The sequence below is a fragment of the Bufo gargarizans genome, chromosome 3, assembly GCF_014858855.1.
Source record: "Bufo gargarizans isolate SCDJY-AF-19 chromosome 3, ASM1485885v1, whole genome shotgun sequence".
NCBI lineage: Eukaryota > Metazoa > Chordata > Amphibia > Anura > Bufonidae > Bufo > Bufo gargarizans.
In genome coordinates this window covers 583193239-583209849 of record NC_058082.1, presented here as the reverse complement: position 1 = coordinate 583209849, position 16611 = coordinate 583193239, and the positions used below count along the sequence as shown (strand labels likewise).

General features: G+C 47.7%; 1 pseudogene; it reads left to right on the top strand.

Moving 5' to 3' along the window:
* The first annotated feature begins 6553 nt into the window (after window positions 1-6553).
* Window positions 6554-9786, top strand: LOC122931848 (annotated as a pseudogene).
* Window positions 9787-16611: the final 6825 nt, after the last annotated feature.

The window sequence follows — 16611 nt, the reverse complement described above, 5'->3', positions numbered from 1 at the left end:
TCTGCAAAAACTCTTTGTAGGGATAGCGTGCACTAAGGATCTGTGTACAGTCTGCAAAAACGCTGTGTGTGCAGCCTGCAACAAGGACCTGGGTGCAGCCTAAAATAAGGCTCTGCACCCATGACACAGAAATAATATTGTTCATCTGGCTGTTAATTCTGTGTCTAACCTATAGACATTTTTTGGGGTAAAATGTACATCTTTTGCATCCGTGACATAGAAAAACAATACTTAATCTGGCTGTTATTTCTGTGAGTGACCTGCAGCCAATTTTTGGGGTGCAATACACCTTCTTTACATCCTTGACACAGAAATACAATAGTTAATCTGTCTGTTAATTTTGTGACCTATTCAGTGGGTGACCTACAGCCATTTTTTGAGGTGAGATATACTGTACCTCCTTCGCATCCGTGACACGTAAATACAATAGTTTGTTTATGGTCAGGGCTAGGTAGACGTCGGCGTACGCAGAGACTCCTGCCCTGAGCAAGGTGGCTGAATTATGCCGGGAGCCACGACGAGGGTACACCAAGAAAAGGGGGCATACCCTAGTGAAACCTTGAAAAAAGGGGCGGGGGGGAGGGGCGTGAAGCTCGGGCGCCTGGCTGGGTGGAAGCGAGAGGAATATAAGGCCAGACGCCCCTCCCACAAATACAGGCTGGAACCAGCCTTACCTATTTATGGTCAGGGCTAGGTAGACGTCGGCGTACGCAGAGACTCCTGCCCTGAGCAAGGTGGCTGAATTATGCCGGGAGCCACGACGAGGGTACACCAAGAAAAGGGGGCAAAAGCAACCATTAGTAACAACATTTTATTACATGAATTACAAAGCCAATGAACAAAAGGCACGAGAGATCTCTAATTGAGGATCAGGAATATACCTGGTGTAGCAAGAGGACCGCCACCGCCCCATGCACCGAATGACGTGGGCAGGCACCTGATGTCGTGAGGCGGCTGAAGCTGCCCCTATGCGGAAGGAATGCCCTGATATAACTTTGGGGTCGTATCCTAGGCCTTGGGCAAGAGCCCGGATGCATGAAATGAACCGAGTGGCGGTAAGGGGTTTGCCGGCGTGCGGCAGGAGAGGACTGTCTGGCGAACCGACCCGGGTGTGTAGTGATAATTGATGCAGCACCTGAACTGGGCACCATATGTTGGAGGATGGATAAAACCTGATGGCGGTAGGGGGACCCGTCTGACTGGTTTTGGTAGAGGGTAGGAGGAGTGTGTAGCAACCTCGGCCCCAAGACAAATGCTGTTGCAACGGGTGACCCTGACGGTTTGGTCCGGCTAAAATTTCCCCAGGCCTAAGGAACCCATAAAAAATGAGGTACATGGCTGCTTTCAAGACCAAACTAGAGGAGGGCCCAAAAGGACAACTGTCCAAAGACGAGGAGAGAGCCCTAAACGACTCGCTAGACACGGGTTGCCTTCGGCTACGGGACCCCTTACCCTCCTTCTGAATACCCCGAAGGGTGGCCTTGATGACCTGAACCGAGAAAAAGGACCCGCGGTGTGGATCAACCAGCATGGAGTGATGTTGAAGCCCGGCTAAATAGAGTTTAATGGTATTGTGTGACCGCCCCAGTTGATAGTGACAATGGGCCAAAAAGGCCATGATGTGAGCAGTTTCGGTATGATGACCCCTTGGATGGGTTCTGGAGAAGTCATCATACGCCCTCAAACCGGCCTGGTAGTTCCTCGCCGTATTACGGGATAGAGATTTTCTGACCAGACCCTTGGCTTCATCAATGAGGACATCTAGCCCAAGGTGAGAGTGCTGAAATGGGGCACGGGCGCTCCTGACCGATCCGCGTCGGGTACTTCCTGAAAAAAAACCGGAAAATTAAAGCGGGAAAGAGCGTCCGCGGCCTTATTCTGCTCGCCTGAAATGTGTATACACCGGAAATGAAAATTGTGGCGGAGGGACAGCCAGACTAGCTTGCGCAAGAAAGCCATGATCTTGAGCGACTGGGCCCTGCCTTTGTTAACGATGTCCACCAAGGTCTGACTATCCGTAACAAAGGACACGGAAGAATTAGACCAAAGGTGGCCCCAAACCTGGGCTGCCGCCACGATGGGATATAGCTCCAGGAGGGGAGAGGATTTAAGCGCAGCTGGATCTGAGGCCAATTCTGGCGGCCATCCGGCGGCCAACCAATGGGACCTGAAGATGGCAGCGAACCCGAACGACCCCGCGGCATCAGAAAAGACGAGAGGGGAAGCTGAACCCCACTGTGGCACGAACAGCGAAACGCCATTCCAATTGGACAGGAAACTGTCCCACATGCATAGGTCCGCGATGGCATGACCGTCGAGATGGACGACAGAATCCTGCTCTGGAGCAGAGGGCAACAGGCATAATAACCTGGCGAGAAAGGTCCTACCTTGGGGCATGATTCTGGTGGCGAAATTAAGCATCCCCAGCAAGGATTGCAACTCAACCTTGGTCAATGAGAGGGACCGGACCGCTTGAGAGATGGCTGAACGAATCCGGTGCAATTTCTCGCTGGGGAGGCTGGCCTCCATCTTAACTGTATCCAGAATTATGCCCAAAAAGGTGACCCTGGTGGCCGGGCCCTCCGTCTTGGCGGCAGCGACAGGGACCTGGAGACGGGCAAAAATGTCCAAAAGAGTGTGAGGAATGGATGGGACCTGACTAGGACTTTCTACCATAAGGAAGTCATCCAGGTAGTGCACGACCATGGATAACCCGCCATGATGGATGAGTATCCAGTGAAGTGCTTTGGCCAGTTGGTCGAAAAGCCACGGGCTGCTTTTAGACCCGAACGTGAGGCGGTTGGCGAAATAGTACTTATCTGCCCACTTGAAGCCGTAATACTTCCAAAGCTGTGGGTGGATAGGAAGCTGCTTGAAAGCATCGGCTATATCTACTTTAGCCAACCAAGCCCCGGCCCCTGCCAGCAAGATGTACTGAATGGCCTCGTCGACCGAGGAATATTGCATCGAATATTCCTCGGACGGGATGAGCGAATTGAGACTCGGGATGGCCGACATATGAGGCGCAGAGAGGTCGTAAATGAGACGCTTTTTATTAGAAGACAGTTTAGTAACAAGACCAATGGGACTGATGCGCCAGGACCGGAAAGGAATGTCTGAGAACGGACCGATGACAAACCCCTTGTCGACCTCCAGTTGGATGAGAGAGGTGACAGCCTCAGGATCGCTGGCCGCAGATAACAGGTTAGGGCCCACCCAACAGCCCTGCGGGAGAGTAATGAGGCCCGTATGGAAACCCTCTCGGAACCCATCCAACAGGAAGGAGACAAAAAGCCGATCAGGGTGGTCCCGCAGAAGAGCAGCCAGTAACCCCAAATTAATGTCGGCTAGTCAGGAATCCTTGGCTGCCCTCCTGGGACAGGAGGAGCGGGGATGGGCCCGAAAACAAAGGGAACAAATATGGAGCGCCCGACAGGAATTGAAGGCACAACCCTTGGCGTTGAAGTTATTGCAAACCTGGTTGCCCCCGAGAAACACGATGGGTCTGCCCAGCTTATCTAACGACGGGGAAGACCTGGATGACCCAGAAGGACCTGCCGAGGGGGCTGACTGTGGGGCTTGCACCGGATTGGGACACCAGTCGGTAGAGTGAAAAATGGACTGGCAGGTAGCACAGAGGGGGGCCTTGAGACCCGCAAAATGTCGGCAAAACAATTCCATATCCAGCTCCGCCCAGCTAGACACGAACTGGAACTGACTCAAAGCGGCCGCGGCTTTAGCCGAAAAAGAACGATGATAATCGTAAAATGCCGTGCCACCGTATTTGTGCCCCAAGTCCGTAATCCGGTACAAGTAAGTATCCAGCTCCTCCCTGCGATCTGGTTGAGCAGAACACACCACATCCCTGTAAAGGCTGAAAGCCAGGACAAACTCGGACATGGATAATTTTCTATTAAGCCGGGCATCCTTAGCTCTCAACACCACAGAAACCTCTCCGCAGTTGACGACCCGATTCTCTGAAATATCCTGGGAGGCAATAAGGATGGATGCGAGGTTCACGTCCTTGCCCGCCAGGATATCCTTTTTAATATGCTCGGGAACGAAGTGGGACGGGGCGATCTGTGGGGTGACAGAAGGCCTACCTGCAACGTCCGGCGGAATGGCAAGGGTGACTGCCGACCCTGGAAATTGCGGTGGAACCGTGGGCCTGGATTCCAAGACCGCTACCCTAGCCTGAATGTCCGACACTGAGCCAGCCAGCCCAGAGATGGACGACTGAATCTGAGCTAGAGCCAGCTGTATAGCGTCCAGGTTGGAGGGGCCCGCCATCGGGGCCGGGGCCGTCATCAGCAGGCGATACAATTCGGCCTTGCGTGCAGACGCCGGATGCCGTATCCCCCTGCGGTTGAGTTCGGCGACCAATCTCGGCACCGTCCAGCTTCTTAATGATGCACCGCTGTCGCGCCCAGAGACGGGAGTTCCAGGTATGGAAACGTTATCGTCCATATCGGAGGAGACGTGGGACATATCTGACCTGAGGAAAAAGATGAGTAAAGAACACCTAGAAAAAGCAACGATACAGACGTATGCGAAGAGGCCGGACGGAAGAAATGTGAGAAATAATAAAGTGAAAAAGCCCATCGGACGAACCACCTACCTGGAAGGACACGAATGGATTTGGAAGCACGGCTCCAAAACCCCAAATGCTAAAGATGGAGCTAATGAAAGGAAAATGACCCTGAGTGGAACCGGAAAATTTTTATTTTTTTTTTTTTAACCCTGCCTTGAGAACCCTCTATGAACTGACTTACCAGAGAGCGCTCCGGAATTGCCTGGCCGAAAACGTAGAACGCGTACAACTAAAGTCCGAACTAAAGGAAGGAACAATACAACGACAGGATTAAAGAACATATACAAACCCTATGAATACACCGGAGACCCAGACAGCCTGGGTGATCCAGAGACATTGACAACCTGGGCGATCCAGGGACACAGACAACCTGGGCGAACCAGGGACACAGACAACCTGGGCGAACCAGGGACATTGACAACCTGGGCGAACCAGGGACACGGACAACCTGGGCGATCCAGGGACATTGACAACCTGGGCGATCCAGGGACATTGACAACCTGGGCGATCCAGGGACATTGACAACCTGGGCGATCCAGGGACATTGACAACCTGGGCGATCCAGGGACATTGATGACCTGGGCGATCCAGGGATACAGACAACCTGGGCGATCCAGGGACATTGACAACCTGGGCGATCCAGGGACATTGACAACCTGGGCGATCCAGGGACATTGACAACCTGGGCGATCCAGGGACATTGACAACCTGGGCGATCCAGGGACATTGACAACCTGGGCGATCCAGGGACATTGACAACCTGGGCGATCCAGGGACATTGACAACCTGGGCGATCCAGGGACATTGACAACCTGGGTGATCCAGGGACACGGACAACCTGGGTGATCCAGGGACACGGACAACCTGGGTGATCCAGGGACATTGATGACCTGGGCGATCCAGGGACACAGACAACCTGGGCGATCCAGGGACATGACAACCTGGGCGATCCAGGGACACGGACAACCTGGGCGATCCAGGGACACGGACAACCTGGGCGATCCAGGGACATTGACAACCTGGGCGATCCAGGGACATTGACAACCTGGGTGATCCAGGGACATTGACAACCTGGGCGATCCAGGGACATTGACAACCTGGGTGATCCAGGGACATTGACAACCCGGGCGATCCAGGGACATTGACAACCCGGGCGATCCAGAGACATTGACAACCCGGGCGATCCAGGGACATTGACAACCTGGGCGATCCAGGGACACTGACAACCTGGGCGATCCAGGGACACTGACAACCTGGGCGGTCCCAGGACCCCGCCAACAAAGGGGGAACCGGGAGCCAGAAGCCAAATGCAACAAAAGCTGACTTGGTGACGAGAAAACCCCCTCGCAAATTCTGGCCCCATGATGCTGGAGGAATTTGAAGCGTGAAATTATATATTGTTTTTTTTTTTTTTTTTTCAACCAGCATTGCTGCTCAAAAACCCGCTGGTGACCTGCTGGAGGGATTTAGGAGGCATGAATGTAGCGAAGCCCCCCTGGACACAGGAGTACCCCTATCCCAAACCTCAGAATCTCTGCATACCTTCAGAGCTGACAGCGCAGCTCCAAAGGCATACAACATAGACTCGCCCTGACACAGGAGTACCCCTGCCCATGACATCAGAATTTGCGAGTACCTCTAGTGCAGACAGCGCTGATATAAAGGCATACAAACAACACCCCGCCGTGACACAGGAGAACCCCTGCACCGAAACATCAGATTTAGTGAGTACTTTTTGGAGCATACAAACAAAGCCTCGCCGCGGCTCTGCCGCTGGCCCTTTAACTCTTTAATGAATTCTATGCAGAGCGGCATAAAACGGAAGCGTGCAGAGTTAAGACACCGCTCCCCCGGCCCAGCCGCCTGTGCCGGCGTAGGCGGATCATGCTGGGGAGAGAGCGGCATTCCACCGGACAACCCCCCCAAACCAGGAACCAGTGCGAACGTAAGACTAGAGCGGGGATGCGACACCCCGATTACCTGGCAGGCTGGCAGCGGAACCGGCGACGGAGTCACGTGACCGCGAACCCGGAAGTGACGATACTGAAGGAGGGAGCGTGAGCCGCAGGTATGCGTGAAGCTCGGGCGCCTGGCTGGGTGGAAGCGAGAGGAATATAAGGCCAGACGCCCCTCCCACAAATACAGGCTGGAACCAGCCTTACCTATTTGTCTGCTAATTCTGTGTGTGACATAAACACATTTTTGGGAAGAGATACACCTCAACGTGGCCAGCGCTGATGACGTTATCAGCGTTACTATCCCACTTCTATGTCTCCTTGAAAAAATGCTTCGGGCGATGATGGGTGAGGATCAGGGGTCATTCACACAGTTATCAGGCCAGTCGTGCACATGTGGCTTGGAGGGTGGGTTTCTCCACCAAAAGCGGACAGATACACAACTGTCCATCCAGGGCACTGTTTTTGGAGGATGATGATGAGAAAGAGGAACTGTGTTCACAGAAGGGTGGTACCTAAAGCATCTCATGGGCATCACTGGAGCGTGGCTAGGGGGATACAGAGGACACAGAGCCTACACGTACTGACTGATGGGTCTGCCCCCTTTTAACTCCCCTTTTAACTTCTGGGTCTTCAAATTGGGCACATGGCCTGAGCTTGTCCTTTAAGTCTCTAAGGTTCTGGCCTGCCCTGTGGCAAGTGTATTGTCCGAATGTGTGTTTAGCACAGCAGGGGGTGTGATCACGGACAGGTGCATCTGCCTGTCCACAGCCAACGTGGACAAGCTTCTTGAATCCCATAGAACTTGTCCGTACCTTTGCCAGAGTAGACAGGTATACTGGCAGCACCCAGTTATTGTTATACTACAGTGCAGTTTGTTCGTTCTGCTTGCCATTTCCCAATGTTTTGGAGCCTCCCCCCCAAAAAAAAATATGAAATAAAACAAAATAAAATAAATGAAAAAAAAAACAAAAACTGTTGGCTTCCGCCTCTTCCACCTACACCGCCATGTCCACCTCCTCCTCCACTCGGATCTCCCCCTCCTGGTTCAAGATTATTATTTGTTATATTGGCTTATACCGACCGCAACCTGCCATTGTTATTATCCAGCTCAGTTTGTTCATTCTGTTTGTCATTTCCCAATGTTTTGGGGCCTCCCCAAATAAATAAAAATAAAACAAACACAAAAACAGTGATGGCTGCTATTTTTTTTTATTTAGTATATTATGTAATTTTAAGTCATTTCCCTATCCACATTTGTTTGCAGTGCAATTGCCCTGCTCTTACCCCCATTTTGCTTACTTTTGCAGCCCTCTAGCCCTTACTATGACTATTTTATAGCAAAGTTCGGGTCCTCATTAACTTCTATGGGGTTCAGATCAAGTTTGAGTACCCAAACTGAAGTTTGAACTAAAGGTTGGCCAAACATCCACGGGTCCGCTTATCCCTAGTCATCAATAGCAAAAAACGGACAACCCCTTTAATGCAGTAGCTGAGCGTGAGGCCCGGCAAGCCTAGATTTCTTAATGCTTGCTTAAAATTACTTTCAAGCGGATGTTTAATATATGAAAGCGAGAGCGGTGCATTAATATGAGCTGCTTAATAAAACGTCATGTGCAGGTGAAGCGCGTGGTATTCCAGCCTGAAAACATGTGTTACATTTTAACAGTCTGAAAAATCACTTTACTAAAGCAAAGGTACTAAAAATATACATCTGACTGAAACAAACGTTTCCAGCAATAACACTAAATGTCTGTGGAAAAAATCTGGAATGCTGAACATCTAAGACAAAGCCCACGTCTGGAATCCATAAGAGATGCAGTGTTTTCACAATTTGCCTCCTTTTATTCATTTCTCTTAAGTCTAAAATGATTCCTCTTCGTTTGTGCTGACAATTTGTTATTTTCCATCTCGGTGACTTCTGTCTGATTACATTAATGTGACTCCTCCAGAACGGTGGCGGATGATATGAAAGAGAACTTCCATTTTTTGTGGAGCTCCGTAAAAATACAACTAGAGATGAGTGAATCGAAGTTGACAAAGTGGAATTCGATCCAAATTTCAAAAAAAATTCCGATTCACACCGAATCCGAATTTCCTCACACTCCATGGTAACGAATCACATTTTTTCCTAAAATGGCTGCTGCACATGTGAGGATAGGATGGCGCAGAGTTTGATACATTTGTCTCTCAAGATCTCTCTTTACAGTCAGTGAACGGGAACATCATTTATGGCAAGGATATGCAAACATCTACCGATGGGGTGTTAACCCCCAGAAGTAGGTCACTGGTATGAAGGAGTAGTAATTTTCACAGCTCGAGGTATCCTCCCGGAAGCTTGACCTCTGCACGTCGACAGCCTGCAAGCTTGTCTAAAAGAAAAATCCCGCAGTGCACCCCCTTGGAGGAAACTCTTGATTCAGCACAGGCTGCTTTGCTCCTTCAAAAATAATGGACTCTGTACAGAGTGACACTGATGTATAATTTCTCATACACCAGACTGAAAAAGTACCTGTCTGCCCACATAGCTGCCGAGAAGCAGAAGGTTCTTGCCATTGAAGTGGGTTTAGAGCTGAACCTAAAAGCCAAATTTTCCTGTTTACCTGGACTCAAAGGAAAGGAAGGAGATCCACTGGCTGTGCTTATACAGATTTCATCAAAGCCTCCACTCACCAAGGCAAGCACAGAGGACCGGATTGTGTGGACAGGTTGGTTCTGCGGGACGTACACAGAGGACGATCTATTGGAGGTGTTACCAGAGACATTTACTTGCCTCCCGTTTTTCCTGTATAACGGCTCTGAGGGGCTCACAGCTATCGTAGGGAACTGGTTCCAAAGAAACTTTGACTCTTGTTTCGGTAAGCTGGTGATCAGTTCTCAAGACCTTACATGGCTTGCAGCGATGTGGACCGGGTATGACGTGTCTGGATCAGTGTCGGCCACAGAGCTTGTTTTCTCTGTGCCCATCGAACCTCGCATGGACATTTCAAGACTTTATGGAATGATATTCATAAATCAAAGAACGAGGTCACGTTGAAGGCAGTGGACAATTTATTGCAATATCTTTACTCGCAGTTCTTCAGACACTTTAGAATTCACTTATCAGCAACCCAGCTCTTCAAGGTGACGGCATCTGTGGCATCAGCGCATTGTGAAGGAAAAGTGAAGTTCCTCAGTAAGGACTACCTAATCTGAGTGCTGGGATTCATCACGGAGCTGGCCATGTTTTTTTGGCATTAGCAATACTGATGGATTACTGACCAAATGCTGACCGAGTGAAGGCGGATGCTCCACAGACAGGATCCGTTTTTGTGGGTTATTGTTCTGACGGGTCAGAGGAAGGTAAAAATAATCAGTAATGTCAACACAAACTTACTGCTGACACCCTCTCCACTATGTCGGGGGGTCTCTACTTGTATAAGTGTTTAACAGAGCAGGTTCTGTAGACATCTATGTGGAATCAGCTGGCGACGGTGTAAAAGGAGTGCGCTTCTTCTTGGCCCTAACATCGATCTATAAGGCTGAGTTCATACTTGAGTTATTTGGTTAGTTTAGGCCCCGTCACTGCCCAAATAAGTGAAGTGTGCAGTGATTCTAAGATCGACGCCTGTCATCTACATGTCATATGGACTCACAGTATTATTTCACTACCACAGCAGACTCCCTATGCGTGTTACTGCAAGGCACAGTGTTCTACACCACTATAAAGGCTCTTTGCAGCCCGGAAATAGCAGTTTTTTTAACACATTTCGCCTCAAATAAATTCTGACCGAAGCACATTTTTTCAAAAAAATTTGCAAACCGCCCGAATCAAATTTTTTAAAAATTCACTCACCTCTAAATACAACCTTTAGAATCCGATGAGATATATCATATACGAGACAGGAAGAAATGAGGTCAATAACATAGCTCCACCTCAGCTTCTCTGCCACTCATCCACCAGGAGCTGATGCTGCATATTCTTTTTTCTCACATTTTTGTAATTTCTTATGTCATGAAATTCTAGTTAGAATATATAATTAGCCACAACATCACACAGCAGCATCCAAGGACATTGCATTAGTTTGAGCTCCAGGTAACCCCCTGGTTCATTCTGTGTATAGTTCCAGTGGACCTAGTGGTATCTACTGTGCTAGGCTCCATATCCACCAGTATCTCCTAGTAGTATAGTCTCATCTACAGAAATCAGATTCTGTCACTCTTCATCTTGAAGGAAAGTCTCTTGTTCATGGTGATCTGATGTATATGTCCTGGTGAGCTAGTGGTATAGTGGTATATGATTTACTTACCATAAGTGAGCAGGAAGAGAGAAGGGAGACGGCACGTGCACACTGTGCGCATCCTTTCCTCATACAGCTGAACTGCAGGGGTGCTGGTCTGATATTGATGACCTATCCTGAGAGCCCAGAGAACCACTTTAAGTACAGAATGTTCAGAAAACGTTAATTGACTTTTTCAATGGCTTTTGTGATGAGATAACACTATAAAATTGTTTGGATGGCACTCCTCTGTTACTTGTTCCGGTGCTCAGCGGTAGTTGCAGTAACAGGGGCGGACATACCGCATGTGCAGCCTGTTCGGTTGCACAGGGGCCCAGAGCAGGAGGGGGCCCCTTCTTACCGGCTGCAGGGGGAGGTAAGCAACTCCCAGGGCTGTCTTCAAAGTGGGGCAAAGGCAGCTGCCCCGGGCCCAGTTGCTCCTGGGGGGCCAAGCAGGGGAGTACAGGCCTGGCGGGGGGAGGGGGCCCGCTGCACTCCCATGTAATGGGAGCGCTCTGACTGGGCCCAGCATGAAGTACAGTTAGAATGCCGGGCCCAGTCAGAGCGCTCTTCAAACAGGTGACGCAAAGGCAAGGGGGGGGGGGGTGCACTCACCCGGCCTGGCAGTTCTTGTCACTGTCGGGCTGTTAGTTTCTATAGTGAAGCAGGGAGACCTCTCTGCTCCCTGCTTCACTGATATTCGGAGCTCAGGCGCTCCCCCTGCTGGCCGCACATTGCGCTGCTGGCTGTGGGAGGAGCGCTGAATGCCCGGGAATCTGCCTCCAGCACAGCCAGCAGCACGATGTGAGTGTGGGAGCCTGTCATTAGGGAAGAAGGTAAGTATTAAGTTTCCCCCCCCCATAAAGCTGCAAAAAGGGGCAACCACTAAAGTGAGGGGGCACAAAAGAGCCACTGTGAGGGGCACATATCTGGGTAAAACAACTACTGTGAGGGGCACAGATATATAGGCATAACTACTATGAGGGGCGCATATCTGGCATAACTGTTATAAGGCAGCTCATATCTGGTATAACTATGGGCACATATCTGGCATAACCACTGTGAGGGGTACATATTTGGCATAACTGTTATAAGGCAGCTCATATCTGGCATAACTATGGGCACTGGGCACATATCTGGCATGACCACTGTGAGGGGCACATCTGGCAAAACTGCTGTAAGGGGGCTCATATCTGGCATAACTAGGGGCACATATCTGGCATAACTGCTGTGAGGGAGGCACATATCTGGACATAACGACTAAGGGGGCACATATCTGGGCATAACGACTGAGGAGGCACATATCTGGGCATAAAGACTAAGAAGGCACACATCTGGCTATAACCACTGTGGGGGAGGCACATATCTGGCCAGAACTACTGTGAGGGGCACATATCTGGCATAATGACTGTGAGGGGGCACATATCTGGCATAACTACTGTGAGGGAGGCACATATCTGGCATAACTACTGTGAGGGAGGCACATATCTAGCATAACGACTGTGAGGGAGGCACATATCTGGGCATAACGACTGTGAGGGAGGCACATATCTGGGCATAACGACTGTGAGGGAGGCACATATCTAGCATAACGACTGTGAGGGAGGCACATATCTGGGCATAACGACTGTGAGGGAGGCACATATCTAGCATAACGACTGTGAGGGAGGCACATATCTGGGCATAACGACTGTGAGGGAGGCACATATCTGGGCATAACGACTGTGAGGGAGGCACATATCTGGGCATAACGACTGTGAGGGAGGCACATATCTGGGTATAACTGCTGTGACGGCTTAATTACTGTGAGGGGCCACAATGTGGGCATTAGTACTGTATGGTAGCACTAGATTACCCTGCTATACATTGGCATGGCTCAGTCTTACAGGCCAGCACAGCGTCCCCTGCTGGTGATTTCACAGGGGCAGTCACCATCCCTTCCTTATGTGATTATTATTTTTCTCCTATCACCATAGGGACCTTGTTCTGGATCCAGCGGACATCACGCCGACGCCAGCGACACCCTGGATGAGGTAGGACCAGATTTTATTAGGACTCGGTGAGTGTAGCCATGCATTGGGCTTAGGGCTCTTTCATACAAGCGGATCCTGTGCGGGTAATCCGCTGCGTGAAAGAGAGCCAAGCCCTGTACTGGACAGCAGAGACATGGAGCATTAACATGATTGATAATGCTCTTTGCCTCTCTGTGACCTTTTTACTATGTTTTGTATTGCTATAAGTAATCTTAGGAAGGAATGGGTTATGTTGAGAACTTGGCTTGGAGGGGAGGGGGCCCAGGCACATTCTTTGCACAGGGGCCCTCTGCTGTCTGTGTCCACCCCTGTGCAGTAACCATATAATATGAATGACCACACACTCGTTTTACTATTTAATTAGTAGTGTTTCTTTATTATCCATCCAGGAAGTAATAGTTAATAAATAAATACTGGCCAACGTTTCGTTCTTATCACAAGACCTTGTTCACAGCCTTAGTATTTGGAACATCTTGTATGCTGCAAGGCCATGCCCTGGACTACCCCTATCCGGGGATATATTGGGCTGAGTCTAGTCAAAGGCCCATTTATTAAAGGGGTTCTGCACTTTCATTTAACTGATGATCTATCCTCTGGATAGATCATCAGCTTCTTATCGGCAGGGGTCTGACACCCGGGACCCCCGCCGATCAGCTGTTTGAGAAGGCAGCGGCGCTCCAGCAGTGCTGCGGCCTTCTCACTGTTTACCACCCTGAAATTCACTACACCATGGAAAAATTTGTAGTGCCAACCTAGCTGAGTGCCATCTCAAGCTACTCGTGGGCCCTAACGGTCGTCGTCATCTGATATGTGGCACTCAATTATGATAAGTCACTCCTATGTAGAATCGAGGGATTATTCTTATCATCCTTCATCTTCTTAAATATTTTTCCATTGTAAACACAGAGACCACAGATTAGGATTCCCCGTACAGTATATCATATGTTGGCTGAGCATTATGCATGACACGCTTGAAAAACTTGCTTCAAGGACTCCTCCTTTCAGCTGCAAACATTAAATTGTTCTGGAAACAGGACAACTTAAGCGAATGGTATCAAGTAACCGTGAGTTATGGATCACAACTAATGGTGTTGCTCTGCATTGTTACGAGTATCTTATGTGCTGGTGTTGTCGCTTTATTGTCCTGCTGATCCGTGGTTATACACGTGCACCATATGAATATATATCTCGGTGCGGGCACAAGTAAATGATCTTATATTATCTATGTACAATTGATTTTGGGGTTTTGTTCTATTCTTAAACGTATTTAGCAAAAGTTACATTTATGGGGTATTTTTTTCTGTGACATAACTTTGGAAACGCGACAAGAACAAAGATTTCGAGTTCATGAGCGGCCGCTTGACAATAGGATAACATGTGAGCTAACAGTTGTCTAACCGTTATTCTTTACTGCATCTCTTAAAGGTCAGCAAAATGATTGTAACCTGAATGGAAAATGTTATACTATGTATAAATATATCAGGGGGCAGTACAGAGATCTCCCCCATCATCTATTTATCCCCAGGACGGTGACTGTGACGAGGAGACATCCTCTGCGTCTGGAGGAAAGAAGGTTTGTACACAAACATAGAAGAGGATTCTTTACGGTAAGAGCAGTGAGACTATGGAACTCTCTGCCTGAGGAGGTGGTGATGGTGAGTACAATAAAGGAATTCAAGAGGGGCCTGGATGTATTTCTGGAGTGTAATAATATTACAGGCTATAGCTACTAGAGAGGGGTCGTTGATCCAGGGAGTTATTCTGATTGCCTGATTGGAGTCGGGAAGGAATTTTTTTCCCCTTAAGTGGAAAAAATTGGCTTCTACCTCACTTTATTTTTTTTGCCTTCCTCTGGATCAACTTGCAGGATAACAGGCCGAACTGGATGGACAAATGTCTTCTTTTGGCCTTATATACTATGTTACTATGTTATATGTATGACTATACTGTATATAATTTAAACATTTATTAACTCCTTTGCTACCATACAGGTACGATGCTGGAGAGATGGGCACAACATTGCGACTTCTCGCGCGTGCAGCGGGCGTCATGGCCAGTGGGTCTCTGCTGTTTCAAACAGCAGAGACCTGCGGCTAATGACCGCGAGCGGCAATAATGCCGATCGTGGTCATTAAAGCCTTTAGATGCCATGATCAAGTGAGATCATGGCATCTAAAGGGTGAAAAAAATTAAAGGGATTTTCTGGGAGTTCAACAGTGATGATCTGTCCTTGGGATAGGTCGTCAATATCTAATCAGTGAGCATCCAACACCTGTCAACCCTATCGATCAGCTGTTTGAAGAGACCGTGGCACTCTATTATGTTTTATGTTCCAGCTGTGTATTCCGGTAGAGGCAGTATGGTTGGCAGGAACAGGAATAACCACTCTGTTCCTCTCCTCTTGGTAGAAGTGGGCTTATCCTACTTCAAGCCAGGAGGGGGATTTCCTGAGTAGAGTGGGTGGAAGGAAGCACATGCTTGAGCTCCTACTCCAGGAGTCAGATTCTATTCTCCTGTGAGAAATACGTTCGCTCAACAAGAAGCAGAAAAACAAAAACGCGCTGCTCTGCTATCTATAAAAGTTATTTATTAAAAACATACATAAAACACTATAAATAAAAGGCTAGCTACGCGTTTCAGTAGCAGGTCGCCGCCTTCCTCAGGCTATAAGGTCAGGGGAAAATACATACATTTGAATAGGGCTAACCACAACAGACGGTTATCAGGCTAATCAAAATACAAAGACATCCAAAATACATGGAGTGGACTCAAATGGAGTGAACCAGAAGAAAATAAAAAGACATCCAAAATACATGAAGTGGATTCAGAAAACTTGGAGAAAAAAGCATGATTCAAAATAATCCAAACATAATCAGACCTTAATATAAGTCATGTGGATATCCAAATGTTGCTTTATGTGAATGCAGATATATAATTTGTGAGGATCCAAATATCGACAAATATACACGTGCATGGCTGCCCCTGTACATTAGTGTTGATCACGAATATTCGAATTTCAAATTTTTATCGCGAATCTAGGTACTTCGAAAATTTGCGATATATATTCGTAATTTCGAATATTCAATTTTTTTTAAATCAGTACACATGATCCCTTCCTGCTTCTAGCTTGTGGGCAAATGAGAATGCTGCAGTATATTTGACTTTAGTAGTAGTGTTGTTTGCGAATTTTCGTAATACAAATTTTTTATTGCGAATTTTTCAACTTAAAACTATTAGACAAAAAAGATTATAGCACTATATTAGCTAAATTGCTCTATATTTGATTTTTTTTTCTAATTTTCACTGTATTGCTATAACTTAGTTTTTTCGAATATTCGGAATATTCTAAAACAAGAATATATAGCAATATAGCGAATATTCCAAAAAAACTAATATAGAGCAATTTAGCTAATATAGTGCTATAATCTTCTTTGTCTAATAGTTGTAATTTTTTTTACTTATCTGAAGTTCAGATTGGAAAAAAATTACAACTATTAGACAAAGAAGATTATAGCACTATATTAGCTAAATTGCTCTATATTCTTTTTTTTTGAATATTCGCTATATTGCTATATATTCTTGTTTTAGAATATTACGAATATTCGGAAAAACAAAGTTATAGCAATATAGCGAATATTCGAAAAAAAATTGAATATAGAGCAATGTAGCTAATATTAGTGCTATAATCTTCTTTGTCTAATAGTTGTAAATTGAAAAATGTGCAATAAAAAATTTGTATTACAAAAATTTGCATATTACACAATCATTACCTT